Here is an 18,938-nt window from a genome sequence, read left to right on the forward strand (position 1 = left end):
TTTGAAGTTTTCTACATACTCAAGGAATGTGTTTCCTTCTTTATCTTCTTTTAATGGAGCATATCTTCTGCAAACCTTTTTACAGTTAGAGTGATTCTTAAAATTTAGGCCTATACAGGACAATTAGATATAAAAATACATGACTTATAGGTTTTAAAGCAAGGATCCTTGCATGGTAGACTTTCAAAAGGATAGTTCCTTTTCCTTTAACCATCTTCTGCAAAACCACATAAATATCTTAAGAGACTGCCAGAGTGAACTCACTTTTAGAAAAAACATGATATGTGAATTTTTAGTAATAAATTTTCAAATTCTTGAAGGGAAATGATGATATATGATTTAAGTTCCTTAAAAATAATTTATATTTTATTTTAAATAATTATTGTTTTAAGATCTGATTCATTCTGAACTATAGTTGACTGTAGAGGGTGCTGATGAGCACTGAAGATGTCCTAAAGATTTATATTGAAGATTATTTTTATTAAAATGAAGTTTCCTTGAGGTTTTACTCTAGTATTTGAAAATAAACACATATTTTGCCCTCCCAAGACAGCCTAGAGCAAACATACTTAGTGTTTTTCTTTTCTTTTTTTTTTTTTTTTGTGAGATGGAGCTTGCTCTGTTGCCCAGGCTGTAGTGGCACGATCTCAGCTCACTGCAACCTCCACCTCCGGGGTTCAAGTGATTCTCTTGCCTCAGCTTCCCAAATAGGTGGGACTACAGGTTCATGCGCCACCATGCCTGGCTAATTTTTGTATTTTTAGTAGAGGTAGGGTTTCACCGTGTTGGCCAGGCTGGTCTTGAACTCTGACCTCAAGTGATCCACTGGCCTTGTCCTCCCAAGGTGCTGGGATCACAGGTATGAGTCACTATGCCTGGTCTCATTGTTGTTCTTTTAAAAGTAGATAAATAATTTACCATTGTTCTTAGAAACTCTTTGAAAATTCCACTGAATTTGTGTGATTTCTATAAACTAACTTTGAATCATTCTTTTGAAAGCTTGTTTAATATTTCAAAAGAAAGGAACCTATCTAATGCATATAAAATATAAATCTTAGTACCGGATTAGTGTATTATTTTATAAATTTAGTTAAGTTATGTTTGCAGAAATACTTATTTTATCTTTAGAAAGAAACTTCAAAAAATACTTTCTAAAGTTAGATTTTACAGAACTAACATTTAGCTATTAGAGTAATGTATGCTTCTTATATTTTTAGCAGGTAGAGTACTTTTAAACTGTAGTATGTTTTTTTTGTTTGCTTGTTTGTTGGTTGTTTTTTTTCTGAGCCAGAGTCTTGTCTATTGCCCAGGCTGGAGTGCAATGGTACAATCATGGCTTACTGTAGCATCAACCTCTCAGGCTTAAGTGATCCTCCCACCTCAGCCTCTTGCATAGCTGTGACTACACGTGTGTGCTACCACACCTGACTAATTTTTGTATTTGTAGTAGAGACAGGTTTTACCTTGTTGCCCAGGCTGGTCTCAAACTCCTGGGCCCAAACAATATGTATACCTTGGCCTCCCAAAGTGCTAGGATTACAGGCATGAACTACCATGCCCAGCCTACAGTGTAATGTATTAATCTGAAAAACCTTTTCACTTTTCAGATGGGAAAGTTTTTAGAAAATTGCTGTCTGAACCCAAACTCCAGAAATGGCGATGATAAAGATATACATTGTAAAGCAAAAATAAAATTTGAAGGGCCTCCCTCATCAGCAAGGGCACTCTAAAATTTAACCTGAAACAATGATTCAGGTCATGAAGTGAGGGTTGGATATGCCTCATTATACCCCTCTGATATTAACATCAACACAGACCTTAAGTCTGATAAGAAACATTTACAATCTATTTTCTCTGAACCCTGCGACTTGGAGGCTTCATCTGTATGATAAAACTTTGGTCTCCACCAGGCGTGGTGGCTCAGACCGTAATCCCAGCACTTTGGGAGGCCAAGGTGGATGGATCACGAGGTCAAGAGATTGAGACCACCTTGGCTAACATGATGAAACCCCATCTTTACTAAATATACGAAAATTATCTGGGCGTGGTGGTGCATGCCTGTAGTCCTAGCTACTCAGGAGGCTGAGGCAGGAGAATTACTTGAACCTGGGAGGTGGAGGTTGCAGTGAGCCGAGATGGTGCCACTGCACTCCAGCCTGGCCACAGAGTCTGGACAAAATAAAACAAACAAAACAAAAATACCCCCTTGGTCTCCAGAACCCGTTATCTTAACCCAGACTTTTTTTTTCTACTGATAATAACTGTTTCAACCAATTGCCAGTCAGAATATGTTTAAATCTACCTATGACCTGGAAGCCCCTCTCTCCCACCGAGTTGTCAAGTTGTCCTCCCTTTCCATATCTAACCAATGTAAATCTTACATGTATTGATTGGTGAACTATGTCTTCCTAAGATGTGTGAAAGCCAGCGGTACCCCAACTGCCTTGGGGTAGAGCTTCTGAGGCTGTGTCACGGGTACGTGCTTAACCTTGGCAAAATTAACTTTCTAAATTGAGTGAGACCTCTCTCAGAGATTTTGAGTTTACAACGTTAACAAAAGTTCTGTGTTTTAGTGAGAAAACTTTGCTAAACAAAATGAATTATTCTTAATTGGAGTATTAGTCACTTCAAAGAATGAATGTTAATGTAAACTTTTACATTATGTTCAACCTATGAAAAAGTGATGTATTTCCAGACTACCCTTTGTTTAATATTTCTTCAGAAATATCATAACTGTTTTCATTACTGCAGGCAGAGAATCATATTAGAAAAATTCTCTCAGTAATTTGATATGAAACCTATGTTTTACTCATTGAAGGCAGTGCTATCCAACAGAACTTTTTATGGTGATGGAAATATTCTGTATCTACACTGTACAATTTGCTAGTCACCAGCTATTGAGAGCTTGAAATATGACCAGTGTTACTGATGAACTGAATTTTAAATTTTTTAAATTTTAATTAAAAATTAAATTAATAGCGACATGTGTCTGGTGGCTACCAGGTTGGACTGCATTGATTTTAAGTCCTTCTGCTAGGTGATTGCTGTATGTGGGATTGAATTATAATTCTGATGGTACATATGTGTATCTGTGCAGTCCTTTGAACTTTTATAAACCTGCCTGGGTATTATAACATGCAAACACCTTGTTTCCAAATAGACACGTTTATGTGAAAAGAATTGGCACTTTGGATGTATCTCAAACCCTGAAGGTTTTCTTTTATGCTTTTGAGTTAAAATGCAGATAGCATCATAAAACAGGTGATTGCAAAATGGAGGGACTGATGAAAACAAAGCAAAAGCAACCACAAACCAGAATTTATGTCTACTGCGTAGGAATTTTATTTGGAAGTTGGTATGCTTTTCTGAATGTCCTTAAGTGTAGCAAGTCTTCCTACTTTGAGGGTATTATAAAGAGGCAATTTGTGCTTATGTCTGGTAAATAATGATAAAATACTTGAATAATGCTTTGTAATTTGCCAGGCAGTTGCAATTTCATCTTCTTGGAATATTAGCCCCATTTTACAGACAAGAGAACCATGATTTAATCAAGGTTTTAAGGCTCATTTATTTCACAAACACTTATTGATCACTTACTGTTCATGTAGATTTCTAGGTTAGGAATGAAGTAACAGTTCCTCCTCGGAGGAATTAACAATCTAGTCGGGACAATTTAAACAAATAAACAAGAAATTATTCTAGTATACTTAGTAGGATAAGAGATACCGGTGCATAGGATGCAGTAGAAGAAGAAGGAGAACCATCTGGCATGGTGGTGAGACCTGAGGGAGTCGGGAGTTTCCTGGGTGAAGGAGGCAGGGGAAGGGTGCAGAAGAGGCTATGCCAGAAGCAAAGGTGTGAAGGTGCTGGAGCAAAGGTGTGAAGGTGCTGGTGTTCTAAATCAGAATAAATTTAGTACCTAGAAGGTCCCTGAACCTTTTGTGTGCTCAATAGAAGTACATAGAAGGTACACAGAATTTACTAGTGGTCTTATATCATTTTGACCTTGTTTTTTTTCTAGCTCAGTCTGAAGAAAGGCTGGGCTAAAAATAGCTCCTGGTACAGTGATAAAGCATCCAAGTAACGATTTCAAGGAGAAAGTTAAGACTAGATTTAGTTATTTGGCAAACACTAACTTAAAATATTGATGTGCTAATAAGAAATCATCTTACTTATTAAAGCAGATCCTTAGAGGCCTGTTTTTGTTCCTCTTACTGGAATATCAATTCCATAAGGGCTTTAATTCACTGTTTTCCCAGGGCCTAGAACAGTACCTGACATATATTAGAAGCTCAGTAAATATTTGATATATGAAGGAATGAATCCTAGGCTGTTATCCTAAAAGTCACTGTGAATGCCATATTAGAAATGTGTTTTTTAAAAATTCAAGGATTCACGCATTTCCATTATTCAGACTAGGCTTTTCTCCAGTGTCTCAGATACATATTGCTGTATAACAAACTTTCCTAAAAGTTAGTGATTAAAAACTAACCATATTATTGCTTATGATTTTGTGGATCAGGAGTTAGGTCAAAGCTTATTAGAGACAACGTTTTTCTATTCCACACGATATTGGCTGGGGCTAGAGGGTTCGTGATGGCCTCACCTCCATGCCTGGGGCCTTGATACTAGTTGTTACCTAGGAAGCCTCAGTTTTCTTCCATATGGTCTCTCCAGTGGTCTGTCATTATTCACTAGACTAGGTTGAGCTTCCTTACATGGTACTGAGATTGTTCCAAGGTAAAAACAGAAGTTGTAAGCTATCTTAAGGCCTTGATCTGAAAGTTATAGACTGTCAGTTCTACCATATTCTTTTTTTTTTTGGAGACGGAGTCTTGCTTTGTCGCCCAGGATGGAGTGTAGTGTCACCATCTTGGCTCACTGCAACCTCCACCTCCTGGGTTTAAGCAATTCTCGTACCTCAACCTCCCAACAAGCTGGGATTAGAGGCACGTGCCACCACACCCAGCTCATTTTTGTATTTTTAGTAGAGATGGGGTTTCACCATGTTGCTCAGGTCGGTCTCAAACTCCTGGCCTCAAGCAATCTGCTTGCCTTGGCTTCCCGAAGTGCTGGGATTACAGGCGTGAGCCCCTGCACTCAGCCAGTTCTACCAAATTCTGTTGGTCAAAGCAAGTCAGAGGACCAGGTCAGATTTAAGTGGAAGAGAAAAGATTCTACCTTTTGATGGGAGAAAGTCAAGTTCCTATAGCAAAGTGGCATGAGATGGAAGCTATTGTTGGAGCTATCTTTGCAAACAGGCTGCTACAGTCTGCCCTCTGAACATAACAATTCATATTTCTTCTACATGCAGAATATACTTTACTCCTCTCTTGGAAGTCTTATCCCATTATGGCATCCATCTGGAGTCTAGTATCTTTTCATCTAACTAAAGTCCAGATGCATATGAAATTTCTGAGGCACAGTTGCTCCAGGACAACTTCTTTTTTTTCTTTTCTTTCTTTCTTTCTTTTTTTTCTGAGACAGTTTTGCTCACCCGGGCTGGAGCGCGGTGGCGTGATCTTGGCTCACTGCAACCTCCTTGTCCTGGGTTCAAATTATTCTCTTGCCTCAGCCTCCCGAGTAGCTGGGATTACACAGGTGCCCACCACCACATCCAGCTGTATTTTTAGTAAACATAGGGTTTCACCATGTTGGCTGGACTGGTCTCAAACTCCTGACCTCATGATCTGCCCACCTCAGCCTCCCAAAGTGCTTGGATTACAGGCATGAGTCACTGTGCCTGACCTCCAGTACAGCTTCTTTAGATTTAGAAATCTGTGAACAAAAAGATAAGTTATCTGCCTCTGTCTCCCATCCCCTAGTCAACATACAATGGTGAGATAGGGGCAAGAAAACTATAGTAGACACTCCCATTTAAAAAGAGGAAGAATTAGAAGCACTGTTTCATAGCAATTTTGAAATTCATCTGGGCACGTTACTAGTCTCTTACCACGTGTCAAAAATATACCTTAAATAGTGCCCAGTTCTGCTCCTCGAGAGTTGTTCCCTAGTACGTGGTTTTGTAAGATTGTTAGCCCTTTGGGCTCTTGGCTTTCTCCTCCTCTTTTATTTTTTATAAGAAATAGGACCTATTTGTAGCTGAGTAGCTTTCCAACCTGCTTCTTACCTATGCGAAGTTGGGAACCCACAGATACTTTATTTCTCCTATTTTGAACTGTTTCTTTCTCTTTTAGTCCAAACTGATGGTACTTTTAGTACTCTAGTTTTCTTTAAAACTTTGAGAGTTTTCTGTGAATGTTATTAGGGATTGATTCTATGTCCCAAAAGCCACATTCATTATTCTTTTCCAGGACAGAACTGTCTTTACTTTGGATCTGTCTATTGAAGGAAAAGGTCAATAAGATTCTTAGAAGTCCCTTTGTATAGATGAGAAGAGTCTATATTTTCAAGGTCTCAACAAAAGATCTTATGGACAAACCTCTGATTTCATATCTACCCAGAGACCATTTTTAAATTTCAGATCTTTTGCCACTTGCAGAGACTGTCTTGCGCTCTCTCTGCTTCGTCTAAATTCTGCTTAAAAATTAAACAGGCCAGATATAGGTGAAGGGGAGGAAGGCAGCAAATCACGCTGCCATGTGTGTACCTATGCAACAATCTTGCATGTTCTTCACGTGTACCCCCAAACCTAAAGTGCAATAAAAAAAAATCAAACCGTCCTTCTTTATTTTCTCTCTTCCCTTACTTTATCATATGCAGCTAGAAGAAGCCAATTGGCACTTAACTTTCAATGTTCTACCTGGAAATATCTTTAGCCAGTTGGTAAGTTAATTAAGTAAATATTCTATCTTATGTAATTATTAAATTAGGTAAATATTATTGCAGGCAACGGTCTTGCCAAACATTCCACCACTAAGTAACATGAGTCACTCTCTTTCCTGCACCTAACAGCAATTTTCTCATCGCTCTTCTGGCCTTTGCTAACAACTGACTTTCCACTTTTTCAGCCTCTCCTCTGCCTGCCGTCAGGTCCCAAAACCAATGCTGTGTATTTTAGGTTGTTTGGCACTTTCCATAAGCAAGTCAGTCAAATCAAGTCACATATATAAGGAAGAGAAAATAGATTCCATGTCTTGAAGGAAGGAATGGCAATGGGATGACTTATAGTAATCTTTAGAATCATCTGTAGCACCTAGTAAGTTTAAACTTGTAAGATTTACTATAGGTGAGAAGTTAACAAGTGGTAGCCTATGTATGTATCTGGCTCACAGATACAGTATCTTTGGCTTGCGTAGAGTTTAACTAACAATAATAATAATAAAAGCCAATGTAATTTACCATCATTAAACAATTGGAAGATTTTATTTAGAAGGTTGTATCTCAGGTCTCTCTTGAAAAACAGTAAGCTGTCGTATTGGGCCTTCATTTCCATATTAGCTAGAAATTGCCTGATTTACTCACTTTCATGACCTTCTTGGCTCCTATAGGTATTTGAGTTTGCAGTTTTTGCTACTGTAGATTATTAATTTATACATTATTTTTTTTTTAAGGGAATACAGTGATGAGCAAGACAGGCATAGAGCTTACATTCAGGTAGGTGATGATGGGCAGTAATAATAGATAAATAATTTATCTAATAAAATATTGGGTAAATATTCCACATGGAAGTGGAAATAAGCAAGAATCTGGGATAGAAAGTGACTAGTAAATGGGTAGTTGGGGTGGGGGTGTTTTAGATAGGGTGGTCAGGAAGGCCTCTCTGGAGACATGACGTTGAGTGGCCTTAGTGATGAGAAGGAGCCAAACATGGGGTCAGAGTGTTCCAGGCAGAGGAAAAAGCAAGTGAAATGACCCATGGATGGGGCTGGGCTAAATATAAGAGGAGAAAACGGTAGTAGAAAAGGGCCATGAACGAGGTCTTGAAAGATCCTGTAGGACAGAAAAAGAATTTGAGATCTTATTCTGGGTATTGGGAAGTCATTGAAGGAATTGAACAGGACTAGGGATGTGATGTCATTTACTTTTTGCAAAGATATCTGTGGCTGCTGTGCAGTAAATAGACTAGTGGCGAAGGGTGGAAGTAGGATGGTTGTTAAGGAGGCTTGCCGTCATCTAGGAGGGGTATAAATGATGGGGCCTTGAAGCAGGGCGTGGTACTTTTAAAGAAGTGGTCATAGGTGGTATGTCTTAAGAGTAGACAGGTCTTATGGAGGATTGAATATGGGAATGGGGGAATCAAAGCCAACGTTGAGGCTTTTGGCTTGAGCAATCAATGCGTAGTCCCATGGGGAGTTCTGACAGAGGAGCAAGCTTGAAGTGGGGATTGAGAGTTTTCTCTTGACCACTAATAACTTTGTGATCCTACTACAAAAATAAGGTTGAAAATGAAAACTCCTAAAGTGAAATTATTTTCATCTTACAGCTCTTTATATGTTGTTTCTCTTCTCTCCATTAGAAGACTTTACCATTACTTTGATGGCATAGAAGCTGCAATGGAGGAAGTATACAGATGTATGTTGGAGGATGTATTTACATTTTAATGTGTAGCTATCTGCTGTCAAGAATTAGGCAGTGAGACTGGGCACTGTGGCTCACACCTATAATCCCAGCACGTCGGAAGGCTGAAGTGGAAGTATTGCTTTAGGTCAGGGGTTCAAGAGCAGCCTGGCCAACACAGTAAGCTCTTGTCTCTACAAAAGATTTAAGAATTGGCCAGGTGTGGTGGCTCACACCTGTAATCCCAGCACTTGGGGAGACCAAAAGTGACAGGTGGGTCACTTGAGGCCAGGAGTTCGAGACCAGCCTGGCCAACATGGTGAAGCCCTGTCTCTACTAAAAATACAAGAAAAATTAGCTGGGCATAGTGGCAGGCACCTGTAATCCCAGCTATTTGGGAGGCTGAGGCCTGAGAATCGTTTGAACCCAGGAGGCGGAGGTTGCAGAGAGCTGAGACAGCGCCATTGCATTCCAGCCTGGGCAACAAGAATGAAACTGTCTCAAAAAAAAAAAAAAAAAAAAAAAAAATTTAGAATTAGCCAGCCATGGTGTTGTGCTATTTTGAGTAATGGGAAGTCACTGAGGGAATTGAATGGGGGCAGTAATGTAATGTCATTTACTTTTTACAAAGATGCCCCTGGCTGCTCCTGTGCCATGAATAGACTAGTGGCCAAGGGTGGAAGCAAAATGGCCATTTTTTTAATTTTCTGTTTATTTTCCAACTCAGTGTGGTCATAAGGGATCAAGTGTAATTTATTATTCACATTTAATTGTTATAGAGAAGTAATTCATTTTTACTACTTAAAAAGGTGGCATGGTAGTAATCAGAATGTTGTAGGAGAGCCTTTCAGAGGTTTGTAATGCTTAGAATTGAAGTCACTATTTAGCTAAGACCAGAATCATAACTGCCTGAGGCAAGATTGAGTAAGGTGAATGCATTTGATGAATTAAAGTGCTACTTGTAAAGGACAGTAAATTCACTTTTACATTTGAGGTAGTAGCTTTTATTGTAAATTCGGATGCAAAATAAAATAATAGAGTTTTCACCCCTTTTCAAGAACCATTTGGAGATAGCATTTTGACTAGATCTGCCATTCAAGTCAACTTAGCAATAATTCATAATTTTCTTTTTAAATTTCTATTTTAGGATATTTTCGTATTATCATGATATAGTGATAATACCACTCTATTTTATTATAATTGGTTGGGAGGAAATAGCCTTTTATAAAAGGTTAGTTAGTGGCTTACTGCCATTACCATTTATTTTACGTTTTTTAGAAAATGAAAATCATTACACTTAAATTCAGTGTATACTATGTAGAGAACATAACTGATTTAAAACCGTGTAAAATAGCTTGTCTTACTAACAAAACATTCGATTTTCCCTTCTTTCTGAAACCTTGAGTCAAAATACACTAGTGAGGATGTTTATATTCCAGTGGTGTAGCTGAACCAGACAGGTCTGCAGCGCAGTGGTTTATTTTTAGACCTGCGTTGCCATTTTTATCCTGCAAAAATATTCATCAGTGTCTTGCTGACAGGCCATCAGTTTTATAAATGTGCCACATAGACCAGATTTTGTTCTTTGTCTCATTTTTCCTCCAACTCTTTTTTTTTCCTTTTGATTTGTTCATACAACTGTTTGGAAAAGGAGAGTGTTTTTTTTTTTTTTTTCTTTTTTCAATTCATGTATTAGATGCTTCAATTCACAGATTTTCAGCATCACCCAGTTCATTCATCTATCTGCAGCTGCTTACACATCTCTACTTACTGTCTGATACGGGACGCTGTTTTAGATCACTAAGCTGAGGGCAAGGAAAAGAGAAATGCATGCACTGGGGACTCTCTTCATGGGTCCAGTCAGTTTTTGGCTGCCTTCTCTCTCTCTCTCTGTGTGTGTGTGTGTGTGTGTGTTGTATTTATTTACTTGTCTTACCCAACAAGGGACTGGCACAAAATACTTTGCATAAAAAAACAGCAGGCTAAGGGCCTAGGGGTTACCTTATGTGGCAGAAAGCCATGTATTGAAAATAAATCCATCATTATCTTTAAAGACATAGAGCACCAGTTATTTAATTTGTTAGGAGCCTGTTTTAGCCTGTTTGGGCTGCTAAAACAAAGTAACACAAACCAGGTGGCTCATAAGCAACAGAAATTTATTTCTCACAGTTCTGAAGACTGTGAAGTCCAAGATCGAGGTCGTGGAAAATTGGTTACCTGGTGAGGGACTGTTTCCTGGTTCACAAATGATACTTTCTCACTGTGTCCTCTCATGGCAGAAGGGGCAAATGAACTCTCTCAGACCTCGAAGAGGACTGATCCCATTCATGAGGACTCTGTCCTCGTGACCCAATCATCCACAAATGCCCCCTTCTAGTACTGTCACCTTGGGGATTAGGTTTCAACTATGAATTTGGCGAGAACACAAACATTCAGTCCATCGCAGAGATGATGTTTTGATTCCAGATGCTTGAGTGACAGATATAACCAAAACAAAGAAAAATTCCTGCAATCAAGAGAAAGTAGGGGTACATACTTGTGAATATAGTAAGTTAATTTTTTTAACAATGTATATTCATGTCTTTTTTTTATAAAAGCTCAGATTCCCAAAGCAGGATTGGTATTCACTTGTCTATCTTGGTAACAAATATTTACTGAGTAGCTACTGAGGGCCTAATATATTAATTGCTTTGGGAGATACCATGGATTGGAGAACAGGATTCCTGATTTGTAGAGCTTATAGTTATTTTAAGAGGAAAATATATATTTCACAGACATGGCAGTATAGCCATGTAAGAGCATAGGCACTGGAAGCAGAAATTGGCATTCATAGTTGGTGTCAGTCATTTCCTATTTGTGTTACCTTGAGCAAACTGTTCAACTTTCCTGAGCCTCAGTTTCTTCGTCTATAAAATTGGTATGTACCTCAGAAGTTACTATAAACGTTAAATAAGATGATGCTTATTTAGCAGTGTGCTAAAAATACTGAACATCATGCCTAGCACATAGTAAGCATATAATAAATGCTGGTGAATTCATAACAGTAATAACAATAATTGGGATAATAAATATTCTGTGCATATTCTATAATGCTTTAACGTCAGAAACGTCTTCAGCTGTAAGTGACAGAATACACAACTATGGTGGCTTAAACAGATAAAGATTTATTAATCTAATAGATCTGACATAGGCCACATTGAAAATTTGTTATTCAACAATTTTTATTGATAATCTGTACGCCAGGTACTATTCTAGGCACAAGGATTTATCCACTAACAAAATGCAGTTATTCCTGTCCTCATGAAGCTTACATTCTAATTGAGGAGAGAGGCAAAAACAAACAAATAAAATGATGTAATATAAAAATGTAAGTTATTACCATGTTAGAAGGTGGGCTTCATAGAAAACTTTGTGAAGGAGGCCCATTTAAGTTGGGCCATAAGGGAACAACAGAGTTTGAATAAATGAGACTAGGTGAGAGAAAGACAACAAAGGAACAGATATAAGAAAAATGGAGGAGCCATTTTGAGTCATCTCAAAATGGAATTTTGATGACAGTACTTTGTTGGTCATCAGGTAGTCAGGAGCCATGAACACAAGATCCCTTCTGTAAGATTTCTAAAGTAAAAATTACATGTTATTATTTCTACAATTTTTGATAGCTGTATTGTGTTTTATTGTATTGATATGCTATAATATGTAATATAGATTTCTATAATATATAGATATGGGTATAATAGATTAGTATGCACCATTATATACTATATCTGTATGTTATTATGTGTGCTATATATGCTCTATAATTACATATTAAAATGTATTTAGTGGCCCCTTATGGTTTCAATGTTGGTATTGTAAACAGTGCTGCCACATACCAGCATCTTAAGGGCTGTGTTCATTCTGACAAACTAAAAGGGAAAGGCAATAGAGTAGTAAGTTAGTAAGGGCCAGCACATGGCATAGAAAGTCATGACATTTAAATAATTGTTTCAGTTATCCTTGTATCTTAAGGATCAGTGGCAATTTAAGAGAAATGAGGACTATTATACATCTAATAGAATTTAATAAAATACCAAGTTGATATGTTTAGTAGTATCCTAATCTTGTGAGGGATTGAAGGTGTTTTCAAAATGTTAAATAGCAGATAGTATTAATTTTTTAATTAATTAATTACAAAGTAGGGGAGTAGGTTAGTAACAGCACAACACTAACTTCAGGCATCAGAGAAGTTGCTTTTTCTCTCTTTGAGCTTTAGTCCAGAGAGTGAAACTTTGTTAAATAATTTACATTTAAAACTTTACTGGAGACCAGGAAATTTCTAAGATGCGTTGTTCGTAGACTAAAAAGCCATGTGAGTAAAGAAATGAAATCACTGAAAAGTACATAAGAGGACATTTAAATCAGACTTTTAAGTTCTACTTGTGAGAGATAGATTCTTGAAGGGAGGAAAGTATGCTTTCTTTGATTCCATGAAGCTCACTGTCAGCTATACCTGCTGCCCATCCATTGCATCTGAAAGAGTTATTTATCTAAGAAGTTGAATAAAACAAATTTCAAATTATAAACAAAAAAATTATTTCACCAGTCTTTAGGACTTCTACCTAAGGGTTCACAGAAGAAATCAATGTCATAGAAACTAGCATCAAGTTTTCTTCTTTTCTTGTTAAAGGTCTGTGGGCGAGAAGGTAAAAATCAAAATGTTTTTCTTTTATTTCAGTTATTCATATTCTTTCTATTTTAAATGTTTGAAGATGAGCTAGCTGTAGGTTTATTGAATCACAGCTCTGACTTGACTTATACTGTTTCTAAAACTTGTGGATGTGTGTTTTTTTTTTTTTATGAGATAAAAAGATGAGAGAAGTCATTACTGTAATTTTATATTCATCATAGTCATGGACTCACAGGGTCTTGGCTGTTCATTTAGTTTGCAACTACATTGTAAAGATGCTGAAACTGAGGATCAGAAATATTAACCACTGGTCCAGGTGGATTTAGCTAGCAGAACCAGGACAAGAAAATAAGTTTTCTGACTCTTGGTCAATCCACCACTATTTTATGTAGAGTATAATCTTTGTAACTGAAAAAAAAAATGTGTTGGATTATATAAGGCCCCTTTAAAAAGGTTTAGTTGGAAGTGAATCTCACTGAGTGTTCATTTTGAAAAGTGTGTTAGTAGTTAAGTTGCTTAACATAATTTTGTTGGAAGTCTGGGGGTTTACCAAAAAGTAGAAAGAGGATCCAGCCAGATGTCGTATAACAAGAAGGAATTGTGTTGAGCTTCCGTGGTTTTTTGACTCCTCAGGGATGAGAAAAAAAGCATTAGGTGAGAATAGATGAGCATTCTTCCTTTCTTTCCTCACATTTGTTGTTGATACTACCATTATTTCTTTCAGTCTTCAAGATGTATAAATTGTTTATTAAACTATCTTTTGGCGATGCTGTTTTGAAGTTCTTGACCAGGCCTGAGTCAGGCATGACAAGTAGATTGACTTGATTTCTCCAGGTTAAAGTACCTAGGGATATGCTGGGCCTCAGCATCAGTATGTCTAAATGCGTGCCTTTAAGATATATTTAATCCTTAAAGAAGAGGTAATTACTGTCTAGGAGACTCTGGCCCCAAAATAGGACTTTATTTTAGTGTTACTGTGATAAGCCTAGTGGCTTAAAAGGAGAATAGCTTTCTAAATCTAATTTTTAAATCTCTTAGTGAGGTGAGACACTGTGAATAAAATCTAGGGTTTCTGTTTTTGAAGAATTTACTCACTTCTTATATGAAGAATGTTATTAAATTCTTCTTTTTTTTTTTTTTTGACAGAATCTTGCTCTGTCACCTAGGCTGGAGTGCAGTGGTGTGATCTTGGCTCACTGCAACATCTGCCTCCCAGGTTCAAGTGATTATCTTGCCTCAGCCTCTCAGGTAGCTGGGATTACAGGTGTACGCCACCACACCCAGCTAATTTTTGTATTTTTAGTAGAGATGGGGTTTCACAATGTTGGCCACGCTGATCTGGAACTCCTGACCTCAGGTGATTCACCTGCCTCAGCCTCCCACAGTGCTGGGATTACAGGTGTGAGCCACTACGCCCGGCCTAAAATCTTAAACTGGATGAATTAGGTTGAAATAAGTCCTTCCTTGCCTTTTGCTTAGATCTTTCCTTATGTTTATCTACCTTGGTGGATATAAATGTGGACCATTGAAGATAAGTTAACTAGTGGAATTACGAGGTAGGTCTTATTACACCTCTTTCACTTTTATTATACCTGAGTTATACACAGTATTTCAAGGGCACTTGTATAGTAGACACTATTGTCTTACTGGTGCTTTTGCATACTGTTTATAAGCTAAGGCGATGTTTAATATAACTATGTTGACTGAAGAATGAAGAGGTTAATAAACTTGGAAAGGACAGCTTTATTATAAAGGGTTGCAGGCTGCAGTGTGGTCATTCTGACAGGCTGGGAAGCAAAGCATCCCACCAGAAGTCAGAAATACACAATTCCAGGGAGGGACAAAGGGAATAGAGATTTATGCTGAGCCGGGTGACCAAGTATATATGTTCAGTAAGCTCTAGGAGGCATCATGAATATTTATAGAAGGTGAAAATGTGCACATGTGCAATTGAGCTTCAGACCTCTCCATGGCATGGAACCCATGTCCAAAAGATGGTGGCATTAGCGTGATCTCAGGGTGGAGTTTTTGGCCTGACCAAAAGGTGAAGCAGAGCACACAAAAGCCTTTACTGTGCTTCCTCTGTAAACTGGTCAGAACCACTCTGTGTGTTTTAGCTGTGTCCTCCCAACCTGAATCTCATCTTGAGTTGTAGTTCCCATAATCGCCTTATGTGGTGGGAGAGTTCTGGTGGGAGGTAATTGAATCATGGGGGCAGTTACCTTCATGCTATTCTACTGATAGTGAGTTCTCATGAGATCTGATGGTTTTATAAGGAGCTTTCCTCTGCTCTTGCTCTATACTTCTCTTTGATGCCACCATGTGAAGAAGGATGTGTTTGCTTCCTCTTCTGCCATGATTGTAAGTTTCCTGAGGCCTCCCCAGCCATGCCGAACTGTGAGTCAATGAAATCTCTTTCCTTTATAAATTACCCAGTCTTGGGTATGTCTTTATCAGCTGCATGAGAACAGACTAATACATACTCCATGGTTGGTGGTCTCTTATCAGGAAGAAATGCTGCTGGTTAGTTGTTTCATTGAAACTGCAAAAGGAAGGGGCAGCAGTAAGGCTATTGGTTGGAATCAGTGGTGGATCTTTTTTTTTTTCTTAGAGACAGGGCCTCTGTCATCCAGGAGTAAGCCCTATGGCCCAGTTATAACTCACTGTATCCGCTTAACTCTTAGGTCCAGGAAATCCTCCTTCCTCAGCCTCTCGAGGAGCTGGGACTACAGGCATGTGCCAGCATGCTTGACTAACCTTTTTTATTTTTTGTAGAGACAGGGTCTTGCTGTTGCCCAGACTGGTCTTGAACTCCTGGCCTCACGTGATCCTTTTGCCTTGGCCTCTCAAAGTGCTTGGGATTACAGATGTGAGCCACTGTGTGCAGCTGAAGTTCAGGTTATTAATTAACTAATTAATTAATTGACAGCCTCCATTGCCCAGACTGGAGTACAATGACATGATCATGGTTCACTGCAATCTAAACCTCCTGGCTCAGGCAGTCCTCTTGCCTTGGCCTCTCAGAGTGCTGGGATTACAGACGTGGGTCATAATGCCTAGCCTCAGGTTATTTAAAAAGTGGCTGATGGGAATGTGGAATAAAGAAAAATGTCATTCTCAGTGGTGAAGAGTGACTTGGGCACAATATGGAACTGATTCCCTGGCATGTTTTATTTGGTAAATAACCAGGCAGACTATTTGGAGTTAAAACATTGGTTAAAGATAATGAAAAATAAAGTTGGGTTCAGTGTTATCAGATTAATAAGGAAGGCACTCTGGAGTATTTGTGTATTCACAGTGCATTATTGCGAAATACGTCTGTTACAGATAGTGACTAGTTTGTAAAGCAATATTGTATTGTATAGTTGGGTTTCTGTTCTGGTGATGAGATTATGAGGTGATGAGTGACCAGTCATTTAACCTCTCTGAGATTGTCACTTCATCTGTTAAATTAGATGCTATACTCAGGCCTTATTATTTACCACCCTCCTCGGGTTGTTTCAGCAACTACTAATTATACCTCATAGAATTTTGGGACAGTTAAAATAGATATTGTCTGTAAAGTATCTGCTACTGTGTTTGGCATATGTTAGGCACTTGCTACATTTAGATTTAAATTTAAAAAGGCTGTTCTCTACCCATAGGAGCAGTCTGAACTTAGGTTTCTCTGTATTCTGTAGTGTAAATTGAGTGACACATTGATTAGAATTTTACTTCCCAAATTCAAGGAACGATACACCAAGAAAAATAGCAATTTCTGTTGCTTTCCTGATCTAGCCCATGATAAAAAGCTAATCTTCAGTAACTTTAAAAAAAGGGGTTGGGGGGAATTCATGTGGAGGCCGGAGTGGAAGCAGGTGTGAGAGGGTCCAGCAGAAGAAAACATGGCTGCCAAAGTGTTTGAGTCCATCAGCAAGTTTGGCCTGGCCTTAGCTGTTACAGGAGGCCTGGTGAACTCTGCCTTCTATATAATGTGGATGCTGGGCACAGAGCCGTCATCTCTGACCAATTCCGTGGAGTACAGGACATTGTGGTATGGGAAGGGACTCATATTCTCATCCCGTGGGTACAGAAACCAATTATCTTTGACTGCCGTTCTCCACCACGTATGTCCCAGTCATCACTGGTAGCAAAAATTTGCAGATTGTCAACAGCACCCTGCGCATCCTCTTCCGGCCCGTCACTAGCCAGCTTTCTCGCATCTTCACCAGCATCAGAGGGAACCATGATGAGCCTGTGCTGCCGTCCATCACTACCGAGATCCTCAAGTCAGTGGCGGCTCGCTTTGATGCTGGGGAACTAATCACCTGGGGAGAGCTGGTCTCCAGGCAGGTGAGCGACGATCTTATGGATCAAGCAGCCACCTTAGGGCTCATCCTGGATGGCGTGTTCTTGACACAATCTGACCTTGGGTAAGGAGTTCACAGAAGTGGTGGAAGCCAAACAGGTGGCCCAGCAGGAAGCAGAGAGGGCCAGATCTGTGGTTGAAAAGGCTAAGCAGCAGAAAAGGCGGCCATCATATCTGCTGAGGGCAATTCCCAGGCAGCCGAGCTGATCACCAACTCATTGGCCACCGCAGGGGACGGCCTGATCGAGCTGTGCAAGCTGGAAGCTGCGGAGGACATCACGTACCAGTTCTCAGACTCTTGGAATAGTACCTGCCTGCCGGCGGGGCAGTTCATGCTCCTTCAGCTGCCCCAGTGAGGGTCCACCCTGTCTGCACCTCCGTGGGCCAACTGTGCCACAGCCCCAGTGATTCTTAACACGGCCTTCCTTCTGTCCCCACCCCGTAAATCACTGAGCAATTTCACGATTGGCTTATTAAGTGAAGGCAATAAAGGTAAAATCCCTTCAGATCGCTAAAAAAGAAAACGTGGGAGGATGGTTAAAAGAAATTCAAGTAAAATTTTGATTACATAAAGTTAACCATTAACCACAGTGTACAATTCAGGGGGGCTTTAGTACATTCACAGTGTTGTGCAGCTTTCATCTCTATCTAGTTTCAAGGTGTTTCCGTCACCCAAAAAGGAAACACCATATCCACTAAGCACCCTCTCTCTATTCTTCCTTCCACAGCCACTGACAAGCACTAATCTGCTTTCTTTCTCTATGGACTTACCCGTTTATTCTGGATGTTTAGTGTAAATAGAATACAGTGATGACCTTTTGTGTCTGGTTTCTTTCATTTAGCGTGATGTTAATATTTAGGCTTCATCCACACTGTAACATGTATAGTAGTCCTTCATCCCTTTTTGTGGCTGAATAATACTCCATTATATGGATACACTACACTTTGTTTATCTAGCCATCATTTGTTGGACATTTGAGTTGTTTCTACCTTTTGGCTATTGACAATTGTGCTGCTAGGAACATTCATGTACAAGTTTCTCTTTGTTTATTGGTTTTCAGTTTTGGGGGGTATATACCTAGGAGTGGAATTGCCAGGTCATATGGTAATTCTGTTGATCGTTCTGAGGAACTCCCAGCCTGTTTCCCTTAGTGGCTGCCCCATTTTACATTTCTGCTGGCAGTTTATAAGGGCTTTAATTTCCCCACATTCTTATCACCACTTAATTTACATTTTAAAAAATTACGGACAACTTGTGTTTCATTGTGGTTTTGATTTGCATTTCCCTAATAATATTGAGCTTTTTTCATATACCTGTTGGCCATTTGTATATCCTCTTTGGATAAATGTCTATTCAAGTCCTTTGCCCAATTTTAAAACGAGATTGTCTTTTTGTTCTGAGTTGTACAAGTTCTTTATATATTCTGGATACTAAACCTTTATTAGATAGGTGATTTACAA

At 38.9% G+C, this 18,938-nt stretch overlaps 1 protein-coding gene and 1 pseudogene across 1 annotated transcript in view; both read left to right on the top strand.

Moving 5' to 3' along the window:
• LOC141584883 (prohibitin 1 pseudogene) overlaps positions 1-17,926 on the top strand; it is a 45,329-nt pseudogene extending 27,403 nt beyond the window's left edge.
• Positions 1-18,938, top strand: part of HSD17B12 (hydroxysteroid 17-beta dehydrogenase 12) — a 179,734-nt gene that overhangs the window by 29,670 nt on the left and 131,126 nt on the right. The window lies entirely within an intron of this gene.

Source organism: Saimiri boliviensis, chromosome 6 (assembly GCF_048565385.1).
Source record: "Saimiri boliviensis isolate mSaiBol1 chromosome 6, mSaiBol1.pri, whole genome shotgun sequence".
Lineage (NCBI taxonomy): Eukaryota > Metazoa > Chordata > Mammalia > Primates > Cebidae > Saimiri > Saimiri boliviensis.